General features: G+C 38.9%; 1 long non-coding RNA gene across 1 annotated transcript; it reads right to left on the bottom strand.

Annotated features, from left to right (window-relative positions):
- Window positions 1–598: 598 nt before the first annotated feature.
- LOC148652797 (uncharacterized) lies at window positions 599–7,198 on the bottom strand. Its single transcript, XR_015925098.1, has 3 exons — window positions 7,066–7,198; window positions 6,777–6,883; window positions 599–1,278 (listed from the first exon to the last, which is right to left on the bottom strand). It is a non-coding gene; the product is annotated as an uncharacterized LOC148652797 (long non-coding RNA).
- Between the last annotated feature and the right edge of the window lie 11,666 nt (window positions 7,199–18,864).

The raw sequence follows: 18,864 nt of genomic DNA, 5'->3' as shown, positions 1-18,864 counted from the left end.
AAGAGTGAATTTTGTTCATTGTTTTGGTTTCAAATCAATGTCATCCAGGTGGATGCTGCACACTGGTGGTGGTGGAGGGGAGTCCCCATTACCTGTAAAGCGCTTTGAGTGGAGTGTCCAGAAAAGCGCTATATAAGTGTAAGCAATTATTATTATTATTATTATTATTATTAATTCTACGTCACTCTCAAATCTCGTGTTTTTTTTACTTTGTTTCTTCTGCTTACCTGATGGTTTGTATAATGTGTATGAAGATTATCTGTGCCAGAGACCAGATTTTGGCTAATAAATGTGATTTAAGTTAAGCGTTAGGCTTTCTTCAACCTGGGATGATGTGTTACCCCACCACATCAAGCCATGCACTACCCTCAGGTCCTGAAAAAGCCAGCGGCTGTGTAGTCAGAGAGTTAGGTAGCACGGCAATGATGGTAATTGATGCTGGTACGCTGAGCACTGTGAAGTGATCTAGTTATGTGGTACTGCTTCCTCTGTGAAGTCTGCCAGCATTTTCACTGTTTTGTTTTTATTTTTTTTATCCAATTTCTAATTTGCCATTTTCATGTTTGCAGACTAATATGTTGTTGCCAGCAATGTGATTTGTTGTCAAAGCATTAAGCTTGAAGAATTGAAATCATGACATTATTCATTGACAGTTATTCAGTTACAGCAATAAGGAAATCAACTATCAGCAGATTAGACATTAAATGGTTTGCTTTATCAGTGCAGCCCTGCAGGATATTTTCAGGCACCAGATTTATGCATTACTTCTTTTTTTCCCTAATGTGTCTCTGACTGACATGTTTTTTAGAAATGGGTTTTTCTACAGCGAGGCAGCTAAATTGAGAATCACAAACAGTTTGGCTTCCTTTCTTCCTGAATGAGCTTGCAGGGAAATAGACAGGTTATACTTTCTATTGGATGCTGTGCTCTGGACTGACCACTACAGGGCAAAAATAGACAAAAACACAAGAGGAGAGAGAAATGCGAGGATTATTTAAATTCTGGATTTTAGAACCTTTTATTTCCACGTTCATTCTGATGTGCATTTCCCACTAAGACGGATGTTTTAACATTCCTATTGTCATCTGTGTTTTTTCTCCTTGCCTGTGAAGTGTGGAGCTTGTGGTAGTGACAGGAGCATGGCAAAGGGTTTGGGAAGCACTGCAGCCAATTAGAAGGCAGAGACGTGAATAGCCATCTTCTATAGAACACGGAAACACATTCTTCTAACACAATGGTCCTCTTTAATGTGGGTGACTGCAACTCACCCTTAACACGCTGGAAAAAAAGAGAGAGAGAGATGTGGTTTTATAATTACAGGCACAATTCTGTGCTCTTATGAAACAAGGATAGAAACCCTCAATGACCAAAATTAGAGGATTAGACAGAACTAAATTTGGTAGCCCGCACAGGGCCGCACTGCAACTTTGTTCACCCAAACTAGGATTTAACAAATTCATCTTCACCGATGTCAGAAACTGGCTAACCTTCTCTTACTATACTGGTACCAGTTTAACACACTCAGTTTTTTCCACACAAGGTCTTGGCATAGTGAATATTTGGTGGTTTAATAATACTGATAGCACTCATCCCCAACCCAGGAGACCCACAGCCCGGCAGGTGTTATGGTCACTCCAAAATCATGAATTTGCCAACACTGGAAACAATTTAATTGTGCCTGCTTACGTAGGCGACTTGAGCAATTAATTGGTTTAGAGATTATATGAAATTAAAATGCCAACATCCTTTGCTCTGAAAGGACCACAGTCAGCCAATCCTGACTGATGTGAATAAAAAATGTATTAAAATATTCAGAGTCTTCAATTTTATTTTTTTGGGGGGTGGAGGACGTACAACACCTGGTGAATTGTGGACCAGGATCAGAGTTGACCACCAGTCAGCAAAGATAGATGCACATACTGCACACACTTTGATATGCATGATAAGTATAATAACTTTAACATAGAAGTAAAACACGGACAGTGTAAATTAGATTGGATTGGAATTGTATTTCCTATGGAAAAACTTGAATACTTTGCTCCAAGTGACTGAGAAAAACAAAACTGAGCATCTCGCTCCATTGGCTGAGGTGGAGCAGCGATCTCCCTGATGTGAAGTTTATTGCACCCTGTCGGGTGAATCATTATCGTGTCAGGAATATGATGGGAGACAAAGGCAAGTCATACGTGATCAATTTTCTATCTCCGAATGGTCACCAAAAAGGTCGAGGCCAGGCTTTCTCTCAGGGAAAGATATTTCCACTGACCTTTCCTTCTCCCCTTTCAACCCCCTGCCCCCACCCAGTGCTGCAGAGGTACCGAAAAAAAGCCCTGTGGCAGAGGGACTGTATTTTAGTGAGAAAGCAGCAGTCAATTTCTTCAAGCAGACTTTCAAAGCTGGAGCTAGTGCTGGAGTTTCTTTCACTGCTCCACTGTTCTGATTCACAAGAATGACTGCAAGAACTTCGTTCTTGTTGTTTTGGCACTGAAAATTGAAGAAAAGCTCATTTTGGTGCTCAGCATTAGGAGCACTGTGGAATCCCTATTTACTGCTGGGAGTAATGAGGTTTTTTCAAGATGGTTAACCTTGATTTGGGGATTGCGATTGGGATAACAGGCTACAGAGACCTCTGCAGTCACGTATTCGGTTGTACCGGTGTGTTGAGAAAGCCAGGGTAGATAGTTATCTTTTGTTTTAAAAATAAGCCGTTTAGAGATGTCAGGAAAACCACAGCTTAAAAAAAAAGATTCCTGATAATGTGAATAATGATAATGAGTGTTGTGCTAATTAAACCTCCAGCACTCCTCACTGTTTCAACACAATCTCCAAAACGTTATTTTAAAGGAACCACTGCTGCCATCAAAACATTCATTATTTGTACCATTTGTAATTTGAAATAATCAGCATCAAAACACCAGGTTCAGTTGAAAAATGTTTCTGTACACTTGTTTGTTAAATCAGCAAAATCAGCAAAATCAGATGTTTTCAGTAATGGAAGCTCATCATTTCCTATAAGCTGACAGTATGATAGGAATTTAACCACAACCATAACAACAACAGAAATCACTCCACACTGAGCTAGACAAAAGTGCCAAAATGACCCATGAACCTTTAAAATTAATTTTCACATAAATGGGAAATATATTATACAGTACCTGGAAATGAAAAAAATGGGAGAAATACACAATTTTTCCATTTTGTAGTATTCATGTCATAATTTTATACCATCCATTACAAATAACAGACATAAAATGTTTAAAGTATTATGTAGTAATTTTCAAAGTATTATGCTTTTTCACTTTTCTGGTTAAACAGAAGTACAAAAACGTATAATACTTTCCTCTACTATTCTCTAATATTTTGTCTTCTTTTACATTTTTTAACTTGCCTTTAATTTATGTTTTGCATTTTTTTTCATATTCCATATACAAAGCCTTGGTGTTCTGTCCTGTAATGTGCGAGACTTCTCTTTTACAAATCCGAAAATCATCTTTTGCGAAGGATACGGTCTTAATTTACCTAAAGTCATACACAGCTAACTGTGTAAGGGTGCCTGTTTTCCAGATTACACTGCGTCTATGCCTTGTCAAACCTTGAAAAGTTTGAAAAACTAAAGCCGGAGAATGCACATTATCCATTATTTTGTGTCTGTGAAAAAAGCCTTTTACACGCTAGTAATCTACTCTAAAGCACAGAGAGAAAATGCAGACTGGGACTGTGTATGTGAGTAGAAAAAAAAATCTATTGAATTGGGGAAGAAAATCAAATTTTACAGGGGGTGGTGATGGTGGGGGGGGTCAGTCACTCACTCGAGATTCTTTCTTTTTTTCCAGCAAACTTTCAAAGGCAAAAGTTGTTACTTTGCAAGTCTTTTGGGGGAGGAAACTGGAGTGAAATTCCTGTGTGTTTGGGACTGTTGCTGGATGCAAATGGGTTTCACTGCAAGGTCAGAGGTGCTCCTGGGCTCCACATCTGCAGCTTTGTACAAGGCTCACCTCCATAGCTGTCAAAGAGGGTAGCCAGCCAGGGCCTAATGTGTATTAGCAAGACAAAGAGCCGGGGAGGGGAGCTGAGAGGATGAGCTTTAATTTAGTGAAGATTTATAGGCCTCATGAAATTGGGCCTAAACCCCCTATTTTTCTATATCATTTACTCACATCTAAAGACGGGGGTTTTGTTGTGGGAGACGCTCGTTTAGAATTAACTGGCAACAAATCTTCAGGGGATGAAATAAAGGAGGGGTGCGGGACACTCCACCCTTTGGAGGGGCTCAAGATCTGTACACTGGAGGGAAATGTGGAAATATGGAAATGTGGGAATTCTTTTCAGTTCCCTCCGGTTTGCATGCCCATCCAATGTGCAGGGCCCTTGATGATATATGTTCTTTACACTGGCCATTGTGTGGGCCAGTACATCAATGTTTGCATCATTAGAAAAGGAAGGGAGTGTCACTTCTAATTTCAATGATGAAGACATTTTCCTCAGGGAAAACAGAAGACCCTTGTGAGCAGTTTGCTCTCTCAGTTTCTCCCCCCACTCTTTTTCTTCTCTTTCATCTGAGGAAGTCAGTGAACTAAACTTTCTGGTCAAGGTAAACACTGCACCTGACCTCTGCTATTAGCTGTTTTCGAGGTGGACAATATGAATTTTGTTTTTCACTCACACAACTATTTCTTTGAAAAAGCCAGCAAAACATAGAGGCTAACATTTTACAATACAAGATCCTTCTTAAGACTCTGTTTCCTGAAGACATACTGTAGGTATAAAAGTTTAGTTTGTTCCATTGTCCCTGTTAGTAGCTATACTTTCAGCCTGATGAAAAGTCAGAAGTTCCAAAGATTATTGCGTTTGATGTGCTGTGAATAAATTAGCAAAAATTAAAGACAATCTTTATCATTTCATCATCAAATTGTCATTCCAGTGCAGTTCATAACAATCTAAATCAGCTCTCTATTGGCATAACTGGAGCAATGTAACAACCTTTCCCAGCTCTTTGGGGGCTTTAGAACGCTAATCTCAAGGGAATCCGTTCAGATGCTGTGGTAGAAAAGTGGCGCATCCGGGTAAAACATTGTGCATCACATGCACATGTGTGACAGGTGGGCCTCTGCTCTGCCCCTGTCAAGATTCTATCGGAGTTGTTAACAAGTCTCCGAGCATGCAAGGTGTCACCCCCCTCTGTCAAAGGGACTCTCTGTCTAACATGGGATATCTACTCTAGGTTTTAAGAGGCTGATGTCACTTCAGTTACATGCTCAGTGCCAGTGAACCCTGTAGCACACATGGTGACCTTTTTGTATGCAAAGGAAATGACTTCGGTGCAAATGTTTCCCCAAGGTACTTTGTTATTACTTTAATTTAGCGTATTAGGTTTTAATCTGTAGCTGCATTTTTCTGTCTTTTTGTAGAATGAGCATTATCTAGATAATGCAAAGAATCCAAAAAAACAGACCACAGAACTTTTTTGGAAAACAAAAAGATGCTGAAAATTGTCTCCACATGTTTGCAGAAGAGACCCCTCTGAAACAGTGATATATGTCCACATCTGTGAAGACTTTAATTCCAAGGCTCATTTTCCAGAAACTTTTCCAGCACAGGGGTCAGTTTCACTCTGGCCCTGTGTGGCACCAGCCCTTGTGGGGTGTGATCAAAGCCACATGCTGTGACCTGCCAAGCTGCCATCTTCCAGCAGATGGCTTTTCGATACGCTGTGTCATGCACTGAATCTAATAAAGCCAGCCTTAAACAAATCCAATTGACATTGGGGGAAAAGGGCACAGGTGCAGGTCTGTTTTGTGTAAAGGACTAGCAGGCCATGAGGTACTCAAACCCACAGCAAAAAGACCTTGGACAGGTTGAAGTGAAGTCTTCCTTTGCAATGAATGGCAACTGCCCCTGGTAACCTGCTAAATAATAAATAACCCTTAAGGTTAACTGTGTTTAAATCAGCACTGTGATAACAGAAGAGGTCTCCAGAGTTTTTTGACATATCCAATATGTTATCAGTTTGTTTGTGGGTCTAACTGAGTTCAATTTGTATAACCTTTAGGCAACTGTAACATTTGGATTCCGTTTGCAACCTTTGCATCTGGAGCCAAAAAAAAAGCCTCTTTCCTAAAACAACAGGTATGTTTTTCATTAAAAGTCTCCATGCAGCTAAACGAAAGGAGACAGATTTTCAATTAATGCACTGGAAATGTATTTAGATTTTTAAAGCCGATGTTGAAACATGTCACTAATAATGATATTCTGAAAATATGTCAAAGTTAGACTTTTGTTTTTTCCTACCAGCTCTGCAATCACATTAGTACAGTGCTATACTTTCTCTATTGTATTTTGTTTTAGGGGTATATACTTACTATTTTCCTTTACAAAGAATGGTATTTTCATAAGTATTTATTTCAATAACTTTCTAACTTAATATTAAACACATGAATTAATTTTATTTTACATAATTTAGAAAGTGTCAGTATTCTAAATCATTATACCCTAAAAGAACGAGTACAAAATGTTATTATTACTTAAAGAGAGAAGCATTCCTGGTTGTGTAAATTCTGATCAGATTAACTGTATCAACTGAGAGATTGGGAGGCTTAGTTCCTTAAGTGGTGCCTTTTAGGAACAATATACAGTATGTAACACAACTCCTTTTGCTGCACAGAAACGTCTGAAATACGTTTAACTTGAAAATAGAACTGACGAATGTCCGATTCTTTTATTATTGTTGCTGTGGTTAAGAAAAAAAATAGAAGAACAAATTCCATTTCAGGACTCACCTTAACGTTGTGTAAATATTGACTTATTTTTTCACATAGAACTTTATTTCACTCTTCTTCCAAATGAGGACTGCTTTGCAATTCTAATGGGCTGCAAAACCTACACACTGAAAAACCAATAAAGTCAGGACACTGGAGGGCTTGAACAAGCACAATATCACAACAATGCGGAATCTCTGTGCGGCACTTCTGAGCCATCACTCCACAGGGGAATGAGGAAGCCCTTCAGAAAATGAAGGACTCTCCACTTAATAGACTATCAACAAGTTAGTTTAAAAGAGGGGTTTACCTTTGGAAGGCATTCCTGACTTCACTCCATGAAATGATTCTTTCTTTCATTTAAAAACATTGCTTGGCCTTATACTGTAGCGCCCATCCCACAGCTACTCTCACATACTGACGCATGCCGTTAGGTCGTCCCCTGTCAAGCTTCTGAGAAAGGTCATTCTTAGAAAGGTTTATACTTATCGTGCTGAAATGGGCAAAGATTGCCTTCACGGATTAACCTGACCAACCTCCTTTAGTTGGAACATTTGGAACGGTATTGCTACTATAAAAAAAAAAGTCTGCAGTCCTAACAAATGAGACCCAGTAGTATACAAACATTTCTTTCCTTTTGAAGATCAAATACATAAGTATTGCTTGACATTCCTGTTGTCAAAGCAACATAATTTTGCAAAAGAAAGAGCTATAAGTGTTTCAAAATGACCCCATACTGTATATTGAAGCAGCATGCATATTGTTTAGAAAAGGTTGTTCTATAAGGCTTCTGCTTTATGTCCCTCATTCATTTTAATGGTAGGTTTGTTTGTGGAGGGGATTATGGTTCAAACTATACTGCAGATATACTGTAAGCCATAAATTCAATTGAGGTTATTATGGACATGACCATCTTAAGCAAGTTTTTTATGTGTGAAATGCAATACAGTACAGTAAGGTCTCAATAATACCCCCACCTAATTCATATAAATTATGTTCATCACAAGCTTATGAACCACTCCAACAAAGCTAAAAAAATGGAAGGGGATCTCCACCATTATATTAAAATTCTCAAAGGACTGAGGCATAAATTTCATGAGCAGGATCAGTACGACACTCTGTTAATTTCTGCTCCACAAATCATCCACAGTCAGTAACGACCAAACTGGGAAGAATAAATCCAGAAACCCAAATCCAGGACTGTGTGAACCTGCTGTGTTACATATGACCTGGGCGATAACAACTGACCAGAGAATCAGTTTGGTGGCGATGATTTCTTGAAAAGGGCAGAAACTGCAAATCATAAGGTTTTGCTAACCCATGGCAAAACAAATGTCAAACTGAGTAAAGGAACAATGCAGCATCCATGTTAATTGTTAAAATTTGTGTTTAAACAGAATTTGTTTGCAGTATATGTGTTTTACTTATACAGTGTGTGGTGATGGGGAATAAAATAGTCATTTTGGTTGCTGTTTTAAAACTTTCAGCTGATCAAATCTCTATTAAAGTTATAGGGAGCCTCACCTTATGCACATCTGCAAAATAAAGATACTGTTGCTTTTCTTTTCAAAAATGCAAATAAATAGATGTCTGAAGAAAGAGTGTTTAAGCCTCTGAACAGAGATGTCCATCACACACTGATTCTTTTTCTTTTTTTGCATTTAACAGCATTTTTTCTAGACTGTTTAGGATGCCTTGGAATGCAAAAGGGATGAAAAGAAGCTTCTTCCTCACAGCAGGGGCTCTCAGAAGGACACGCACATAAGCCAAACAGCGGGGAGCTCTCCTGAAAATTAGTTGGTGATGTGTGTGTGTGGAGGGGGGGGAGGTTCAGAGACTGAGAAAAAAAGAAAAAGTGAAACCAATTTGATAGAGCAAAAGAGAGAGGGAGGGAATGAAAGGGAAGGAAGTGCGAAGGAAAGGAGAGAAGCAAGGGAAAGAAAGGAAAAGGGGAAAAAGAGAAGAGCAGGAAAGGGGCAGGAATGCAGGAATGGAAATAGGTGGAATCGGAGAGGAAAACGGGAAGGAAAAGAAATGCAAATTCCTTAATTTTCTCTGCATGTACGGGTCAGGTTTTGTCTTTATCTCCAATCTGAGGAGGGACTGTAGAAGGGACAGAGGCTTTGTGTGCACGGCTGAATGGTGTGAAAGAACTCAGCAATCCCAGCAGAGGGAATGGAGTTTGGGGGGTCAGTGCGGTCAGAATGGGATAAATGTGTGGCATTGTTTGCATTAAGGAGATGCTCTCAGCAGGGAGTCTATAAACCCTTCTCGGCAACATTAAGACCCTGTTTATTCAACACAGTAATACCTTGGGATGGCAAATATAAACAGTCACATCCAAGGCGATGTGGCATCTTAAAATGAACTGGTTTGCTTCTTTGGCATGCTTTGGCATGAAGCAAGGAAAAGAAACTGCCCCCCCCAACACACACACGCATATTCACACACACACACACACACACACACACACACACACACACACACACACACACACACTTAACGTTTCAACCTGCTTCTCCTCCCATCAAATATAAAACATCTCAGGGTCAACGAAGAGCCTAAAGATAGAAATCGCTTCTCATACCCCCACCCCCCCATCCCCATCCCTCCTGCCGCCCAGACTGTGGCAAAATGGGTCCTTGTTTCAGCAGAACTGGCACAAGCCACCGTGTGATGGCCCTTCCCTCCTTGGCCAGGTCATTGTCTGAAAAGGGGGCAGTGTGGGGAAGGGGGTGGAGGGGGGTGGGGGAGTGGGTTCGAGGGGGCGTGCCGGGTTCCGTGGAATGTGTTCCGGCTCCTTCTCAAAGGCACGAGATGGGCAAACATGAAATCAAAGTGGAAAAGCAGCACAATGGGTGCAATGAGGATAATTCGGGAGATTTGTACTCACGGCTGCCCCGAAGCGTCAGGCCTCACAGTCTCATGAAAAGACCCCTTATGAACACTTGGCTGTTCCATCGCTCCCGGATTAAGGGAAAGCACACAGCCTGCCAACACGGTATATCCTTCATTGTATCACTGACTCGGAGATTGCTTCATGATACCCATTAAGGATACAGCACCATTGTTTTGCAAATGAAATCCATTTTTCACAATGGGCACTGTTCGCCAAAATCGCAGGTATTGAGGATACGCACGTTTCTATAGTAATTACATTCTCTGTCTACTGGTAATGGTTACGGCAAGTGCATTGCAACCAATAGTGGTTGAAGGGGAAACGATATTATCTGATTACTGTTTTAACAACATGTATTTAACCTTCCGATGGTTGTCAAGCATTAAAGAAGACACCCAGAGCATAGATGTGTGAAATTTAATGTACATGTTTGCTTAGTCTGAGATATTGCAACAAAGACCACATGAGTGGTATCAAGTGAGGCCTTGTGGATTGGCTTTTAGTCCTGTGTAAAATACAGACCTGATCAGGCATTTGGTGAATAAGAGTGGCAATCTTCCCTGTTGCTGTTGTGCTGTTTTGCTTTTTGTGGAAGGAACTTTCCTTGAAGCTTGCAAGATTTGATGCATTGAGACAATCATGAAGGCTCCATTGGCTTGGCCATTGTCAAAGATGAGATTCCACAGAGCTCTCAACTTTCTGGAGGGGAAATATGCCAATCCTTTCAAAACAGCTGCTACACTCTTTAATTTAAACCTGGATGTGATTCATCCACCCTCTGGCTTTGCTGTCATCAGGTGTCAGTCTTCAACGATCAAGACATTCCTTGTAGGCCACTGAATATCTCTGACACCTTACCCTGTCATGAGTCTAGTTCAGACATGACCTCAGATGTCCTACTGGAGCGAAAGGGAAAATGTAAATTGGGAAAAGTAACAGTCTCAAATGTTTGGTGGCTAGTTCAGCAACTTCAAGATTCAATAATATCAGCTTAAAACATATATTCTCCTTATAGATCTTCTCTAATTCGTAATTTTGTTATTAATACATTTGCTGGCATTGGCATCTTGCATAGCCAATATGGTCACTGATTTCCTAAATATAATAAATATTCTTTTTGAAACTGCTTTCCTTTTGTAATATAGTCTATGTTTATTAGATACTCATGTGGCCTAACAAGTGGTAGACAAGATTTCCATTAAATTAACCACTTGAAATGGGATGCCAGTGTTTAGGGTCTGAACATATAAAGATGCCAAAGGGTTTGTAAATGTAACGCATGTGTTAATTCACAATGCTTAAAATCATTTAAAGCTCTGACCTTATTTTTTAATATAAGAAAGTTTATTACTGTTGAGGCCGGTTATGTTCTGCCAGTAGTAGCCCTATATTGAAATGATTGGAAATTGTTTTTTCCATTATTATCAGTGCTAGATAACATTGCACAGTTATTCTTGAAAGTGTACAGAAACATTGGCTCCAGTTTGAAAGGTTTTCTTTAACTAGCTATCTCATTTCGATTTACACTACATGCCTACAGTACTTCTCATTTTCTGAGTCAGTATTTATATGCAATCTAAAAATGCTGTTTGACTCTTGAATCAGAGAAAAGAATATTAAAAACAAAAAGATGAGCAGGGAGTTCATTTCCAGGACTGCAAAGGGAGTAATTTGTTACATTCTAATCCATTAGAAACGCAAAGAAATGCTAGATAGAGTGCCCATTGCTAGTTCTAAATCTCTGTCTATGAAAAACTGATGAGAGCTAGGCCCATTAAATCAAAAGACATCTCGATCCAAAGAGCATTTTTAAGAAATAAATGAATAAAAAGGGTTGGAATGTATCTGTAATTCTGATAAATGCATGTTATAGGCAATACGTTTTTGGGACAGTTTATGTATTGTACAGTGTTATGTATACTACTAAATACTAGCCAAAACCATTAAGTTTACCTGGGCTGTTTTCCACATCAATAATAAATTAATCCAGCTTTCCCTTGTGCAGGGTAAGCTGGAACCTAGAAATATGTCCAACTGCGAACCATAATTACAGAAGAGCTGGTTTCTGGTCGCTAAATCTCCCGTGCCATAAATGCTATGAAATAAGCCACTGAAAACACGCCAATCTTCAGGGGAGGTTGAAGACTAGTTCTCTCTGTTCATTCACCCTGTTCTTGGCTTTTTCCTGACACGTTTGATACCCATTGGCTGGATTTCGCGTGCGTGTATGCATGTGTGGAATGGCAGGACTCCACCTGGCAATTTGGCAGATTTTAAGAGACCAGTGAAGTCATGTGCTTAGAAATACCTGAAGCCTGAGTTTGTCATCCACGGAATAATGGGACAATTAACATACTGTATGTGCTGATGACCTGCATGTGCTGGTAAGCCATTTCCATTCGGAAATAGGGAAGTTTGGAATTGCCGTGGTGTTTATCCTATGGGCATTGATGTCACTGTCTGGAGATGGTGATTAATGTCTGATTTTTTTCCAAATATTATATTTAGAGGTGCCTTTTTAATGGTTTTAAATGGGTCTAAGGTCATGCTGAATGTTTTGTTGGTAAAATGCTGTGGTTGAAACTAGTTTTAATGATCTATACAGAATAACCCATAGCTATCTGTTTCCTTTACTTGAAAATGTTTTGTTGTATTCATGGTAAGAGAGTACAGCAGTTGAAGTGTTGTGAGTCATATAATTACAAGGGACCAATTTTGTTGACAATAATAAGTGTTAGTAATGGCCTACCCAAGGCCAGTATACCTTATACTCATATCTTTGGCATTCCTGGACAAAGTTTTGTGGACAGAGATAAATGTGAGGAGAAAAAACTTTTTTTTTATGTTCTCGTGTGTCGTGACAGGTTGGATAAGAATTCTTTGATCTCTTTTTTTAAAGAGTTCTTTTTAATAAGTTGTCTGACTGATGAGTCATCTGGTGGTAGAGAAAACAATATCTTTGGAAGGCTGTGTATTTCGGTCATGTATCCTCAATTGCTTTCCTTGGCAAAAATCTGTGTTCTAATAGCAATGAACTTTAAGATCTGTGAGGTCATCCGTAATGATCTTGAGAACATATCTGTTCCCAGACTCCTTTTTGTAAGGAAATTGTCCCCTCATGATAACAAAATGACCTTTCATGAAATCCGTACAAATCCTCTTTAGCTGTCAAATTCTATATTTCAGACGTGCTGTGACATTTATCCAATATCTCCCTAAAGAAGAGACTTACTTTGTATCTTAATATCCTGAAATCTCATATCCTAAAGAGTAGATTTGCTTACTTTGTCTTCTTCCATTGAGTCAAGATTATTCTTAAATGCTGGATTTTCTTCTTGAAAAACATTGAAATATGTGACCCTGAGTGACTCTTTAATTAGTATGGTGTGAGAGCTTTTTCCAGCAACCCCTCCAAACATATATAGGTGCTCATGCAATCTTAGAGGGAGATGGATACTCCTCCGTTGTGGAAAAGCAAGGATAAAGAAAAAGATTTCCTAACCATACAGAATCACTGGGAGGCTGCAACTGAGGAGCACAATTCAGTTTATGGAATTGGACAGAAACAGGCTCCCAGAGTTTATTTACTCAAGTGACATCGAATATTAACCATAATCTGTCAGATCAAAGAGTAGCAGCAGAATCCTATTCTGTTTATCCAGTTTGATCTTCACTTTTGACTAAGTGTAATAACATCGGAAACACTTAAATTCATTTTAAGCTTTTGTCACATCTATTACTTGCTTAAGTATTGGCCTTTATTTACTGAAATACTGCTTTTCTTTTTCGCATCTCAAGTTAAATTTTAATCTTTTTTACTGAAATACAACTGTAGATTGTTGTCTTGAAATAAAAGACTGTTTTGTGAAACATCGTTGCCTTCTATTGAGATTCCAGTTTGAAGTTTCATGGTTGCATCTGCTTGGAATAAATGGATATTGATGAGTAAATATTGAAATTCTCCTCCTATGGCCTGTTTTGGTTATTTAAAGAATAAAAATGATGATATCTTAGGCGACAGCCAAATGATAGTCTGTGTCTATTGCCGGCATGTTGAGTTTTGATTTATTTAAGTAGGAAACAATTAGATATAGTTTCCCTGGCAGGCATCATAAAATTTCTAGATACATTCCTGCGTATACAGTATGGCAACATTCAAAGAAAGTCTGTGCAGGTGGCAGCTTAGACTGCTTCCCCCCTAAGAAGATTTTAAAGGCCCACAAGCCTATCAACCTTTCTGTATTTCAGAACCATTCAGTCAGCAGATAAAAGTCTGAGAGTGAGGACTCATCTGCCACTGCTGCCTCTATCAGATAAAACTCATCATCAGATGAGTCTTATCTCCTCAAGGCTCACAAATGTCCAGTTACCCTCTCTCTCTGTCCTGCTTGCCGAGTTTTAATTATGGTCATTTATCTCAAAGATAAAAAAGCTCAGAGAAATGTGAAAACAGTCCAGTCATTTTCATAAAGACAGAAACCTGTTCTCTAAAAGTTTTTCTTTTCAGCAGAATTTGCTTTGTTGCAACATTTCCTCTCTTCCTGTAACTGATCTTCAGCTTCCCAGAACGTGCATCACAAAGAAAGATAGGTGGTCAATTATCACAGCAAATGGCTCAATACTCAAATCGTATTTTCATTTTTCATGCATCTAGTAAGCAGCGAAGGCATTTGAAAAAAAAAAGCTACACAGCTAATTTTGTTGATCTCAACGGTTTCTTTTTTCCACTTTAAATATGTGTACTCCGCACGTATACAGTGCACGTTTTTAGAAAGATCACTACAGTCATGCAACTGAAATTGCATCAGTTGAATTTTACATTTCTGTTTAGTTTTGCATTCTCCATGCAGGACTGTGTATCGGGCATTTCCTTTATAGATGAAAGTCTTGCTGATGAGCCGAGCCCTCAGGCTAAGGGTTTAAATATGTACACCACTTGTAGATAATACGATTTTCAAAGCTTTTTTATCTCAATAAAAGTAGTGTTCATGAGCAAGATAACACCTGATTATATTACAAATCTTCAGAAGAGCATGGTAACTTTCTAGCAGTGATGCACATTTGTTTACATTCATAAGCTGAAGCATATAGATTTATCACTGTGAAGTGCTTGCTTGGTCTAACATTTTTTTGGCAGAAAAACCTCTTTGCAAGATAGGAGAAGTAGAATCCTTTGCAACACAAGGCAGAATAAGCATGTTAGCTGCAGTGTGCAGTATATATGTGCAGTACTTACTTTTTTGCTAAAAAACGAATCTCTGGGAGCAGGGCTAAATTATAATTAGACCTTTGCATGTAATTAATAACAAATACAACTAAAACTAGAATTTCTCTTTCAATTGCAGTAAAACATGGATCTCTGCATTCAGGTTTTTTGGTCTATGTGTATTTTAACTGCCTCCCTGAAGATATCCAGTGTTCAGTACCCTAGAAAAAAAAATTAATCAACTTTCATCTTGTACTGTAAGAAGGATTAGGGCGGAAGTTACATCATTTCAGTTTCCAGTCTAAAGTGGATGTAGTGGTCAGAATTCCTATATGTATCTAACTACAGTACATATTTGCATTTATTGATATAAAAATATGAAATAATAATAATTTCCTGCCTAAACAAAGTCTAAAAAAAATGAAAACGTTTTTCTCTTATTGCCTTATGAGGGCCCCTATGTTGGATTGAATCAGGGCTTTTTTACCTGGAGGATCAGGTACCCCTAGAGGTCTTCACAGACACCACAGGACCCCAGGCATTTTCCTGGGGATCCCCACAAACAAGTAAGACCTCCTCTCCTAACCAAGTCCAGCTCTGTATACATTTTTTTTGCTTTGACAGTAGGTCTTCCTGCTGTTCTGCTTTTGTTATTTTATTCTTGATAATGGCATTGTTTTAGTTACAGGTTTAGTTTGGTTTTACATTTAAATTGGGGAGTACAGAAAGAAGATCTCTTCAAAAAGGAGTCTTCCAGGCATAAAAATTCGAAATCCCGTCTGGCTGAAAAGAATACCTGTGCATTATACTCCCCCTAGTGGAAAGTTAACATTTACTTCTGCTGAGATGTTTTTTTATGTTTACCATATTGCAACTTGAAATGCTGTAGATTGTCAGCAAAAAAGATGAAAAAAAGACATTTCTTAATTGTTTAGGAATTCCATTAGAAACCAGGAATGTTATATTAACAGCCAATTATCTACTGCTGTTTCACTTATTTTTACCCATAGTGTAACTGCAAACACAATTAAGCAAAATACAGTGTACGTGTAAATGCTGAAGCCTCAAAGCAAATAATAAATTTATATATATATATATTTTAGATATATTTTGAAAAGAGTTCCACTATTCAGAGTTAAAAACATCCAATATTCCTTTTTAAAAAAATATGAAGATTTGTTTTTATTAAACAAAGAATGGCCATGTTTTTGTTTCCTATAAAAGTGTCACCAGGCAGGTGATCAAAAGAATGTTGTTCAGGTGAAATATTCAACAGATCTCACACAACACCATTGGGGTGGAAATTATATGTAGAAGAATAATTTCTAATCTTTTGATGAATAATAATTCATGAATGATAATTTTGGCTCTCTTATTAGCACGTGTGTGCCTGCTGATCATTCCTTTGTGCCTCACATATGCAGAGTAAGGCAGTGCAGGGCAGAAGACTTGGTCTTCACACAGGTTTTGGAGGATGCTGGGCATCGTGGTGTGTGCTTGCAAAGCTGCCCCCTGGGGGGAGCTGTTTGCTTTAATGGGGCTCCCAAGAGAGTAACTCGCAGAGGTCTCCAAAGAACATGTGCGCTTCGATAAAGATGTTCCTTAAACAGAAAGATCATCACCCCGCCCTTCTGCCTTTCCACAGCTCTCCAAAGCACACTTTGTCAGAGCCTCGCTACATGTTCATCTCCAGGACTCACGTTTCCCAGGCTGTGCCCATGAAAGTTGTGCCTTTGTGTATGACGTGCAGCCTGCAGCCAAAGTGACAGGTCTTGTATGCTGATGATGCATTGTTTCGTTGCTCAAGCTAGTAAAAGTATGTGGCCATTTCCTTGCAAGGGCAATCCATTATCCATACAGTGATTGTACAGACGGGCTTTCTGAAAATACATCTTATATTAATCAAGGAGCAGACAGTGCTCTAAAAGCAGTGCATGTTTTATAAATCACCATGACGAGAAGACACTTGGAGATCAAATTATTTTTTTTCAAGTTAAATAGCTTTAAAAGACAGTCAGGCACATCTCTCCTCATTATATGATTAGCCATGACCCAGAATTCTTTTCCCCAAATAAGCAAGTTGATTGGTTGTTTTAAACAAGTTTCCGATGCATTTATTCTCATATTTCCCCCTAAGTAAGCTTTGTAGAATTCATTAAGCCAATTTGTTGTGCTTTGTTTTGTATTTGACTACAATTTGATGCCTGTAAAATGCTTCCCATCTTAATAGAATTCATTTGATTGCCATTCGGGGTTGCCTAATGTTCACTTAGTCTAGAAAGATCTGCATTTGGAATTGAACAAGTTTTGTTTTCTTCCTTGCTTTTCTAAATTGAACCAAGCCAATCTGGGGCCTGGAATTTAGCGTCGGTGGAAAATTTTGATTAATGCTGTGTTGTAAAATGAGCAGCAATAGTGCCCCAGAGCAGGAATAGAATAACTTCCCTTTTCTTGTTTTCACACCTGCTCTGTGCCTTTCCAGAGTCCTTTCTGAATGCTGCACTGAGCTGACATGTCTTGTATTCTCATTCACATCTATCTGCACCACAGACTTGGGGAGGTTTTGCCATTCTAAATAGCCTATAATGACAACAAGGGGAGAGGGTCCAAATATTTGTATTAACACCTCAATTGAAAGCAGTGAAAAGATTAATGGAGGGGCATCACAACATCGTAGCAGGTGGGGTTGGCTACTTTGAATGGATCTTTAGATTAACTAGAGCCCCAGGTGGAGTCTGAAGGCAAGTGGGAACTGATGAGCCCAGCTATGTTGCGACTGGGTGCAAAGAAATTGAGCAGCACAGATTAATGGGACCTAAAATAGAAATTGCAAAGAGAAGGATTATGAGGCCAGTCCAGGGGGGAGAGAATTTAGTTTTCATTTTTTGACTACTGCTTGCAGACTGTTTTGATACTTAACAGGCAAATGTCTCAGACTGTTTGCTCTGATGAGCCAGTGAGGTTAAACTACCAATGAAATTATGGCTCAGAAACCGAGATGTGGGTTGTCAATAGTCATACAACACTGGCTTGTCTAGACCTGTGTAGTGTATCACAGTGAAGAGTGTATCGCTTCCTACACAAGAATCGTAGCATGCATGTTATTGCTTAGGAGACAAGATATCCGCAATATGTGGTGTGATTCTGTATGGACACTTAACGACCTTCATAATTTCTCCTCCTTCTTAATTGCTGTAAATCACTGGTTGTGACCAAAAGATAACTCTTTGGCTCACTGTAAAGTTCTGATAATGGAGGACAATGCAAAAAAAGGTGCTCTTAAAAAATCACTGATTGATCTCGTGAGTGAATGATTCAACAGCACAGCACTAACTGTGTTCTTTTTTTGTCCAAGTTTTTTTTAACAGTGAGGATTTTTATAAGTGCTAATGGATATGAGAGCCATGGCACAGATAACTGAGACGGACCATTATGGCTCAAATATTGGATTTCGACAAGCAGAGAAAAAGCAGTTATTAGCCTGCGCAGAAAAGTCATTTGGGCTGGGTAATATCTGGGATCAACTTTTCCATTAAATTGCTCGGGGATTTGAGAAGGAAGGTGAAATTGATTAACACACCATTGGCACTGACAGCTAAAACACTCAGAAGAATGGCAGTTGTTATAAACTGTAGTTACAGTTTTATCACCATGGTTACTGTACATGGCACGACCCTGAAAATGAAATACAACACATGAATGAATAAAAAAAATGCTTAAATGCAAAATGGGTCTCTGCACATGAACATAACATTTTAAGAGCTCTAAACTCTGTTTGAAACAAAGCACTTGTGTTTCTTCTTAATGAAATAAACAGAGGGATCAGTGACTAGATGTATATCAGGAAAGGTCTGGGCAACAGTAGACTGAGAGTAAAAAGGTTCTCCCAAAGGAGCAGTAAAGGACAGATGCCCCTTTTTGCATTGGAATTTCCAAAAGGCTGTCTTTAAAACAAAAGTGGCAGCAACGAGTCCCATATCTTTAACCATCAAGAAAGAGACATT

Source organism: Lepisosteus platostomus, chromosome 11 (assembly GCF_059453375.1).
Source record: "Lepisosteus platostomus isolate fLepPlt1 chromosome 11, fLepPlt1.hap1, whole genome shotgun sequence".
NCBI classification, from domain to species: Eukaryota; Metazoa; Chordata; class Actinopteri; order Semionotiformes; family Lepisosteidae; genus Lepisosteus; species Lepisosteus platostomus.
Note: the sequence above shows the minus strand (reverse complement) of the source record. Positions and strands in the feature narration are given on the sequence as shown.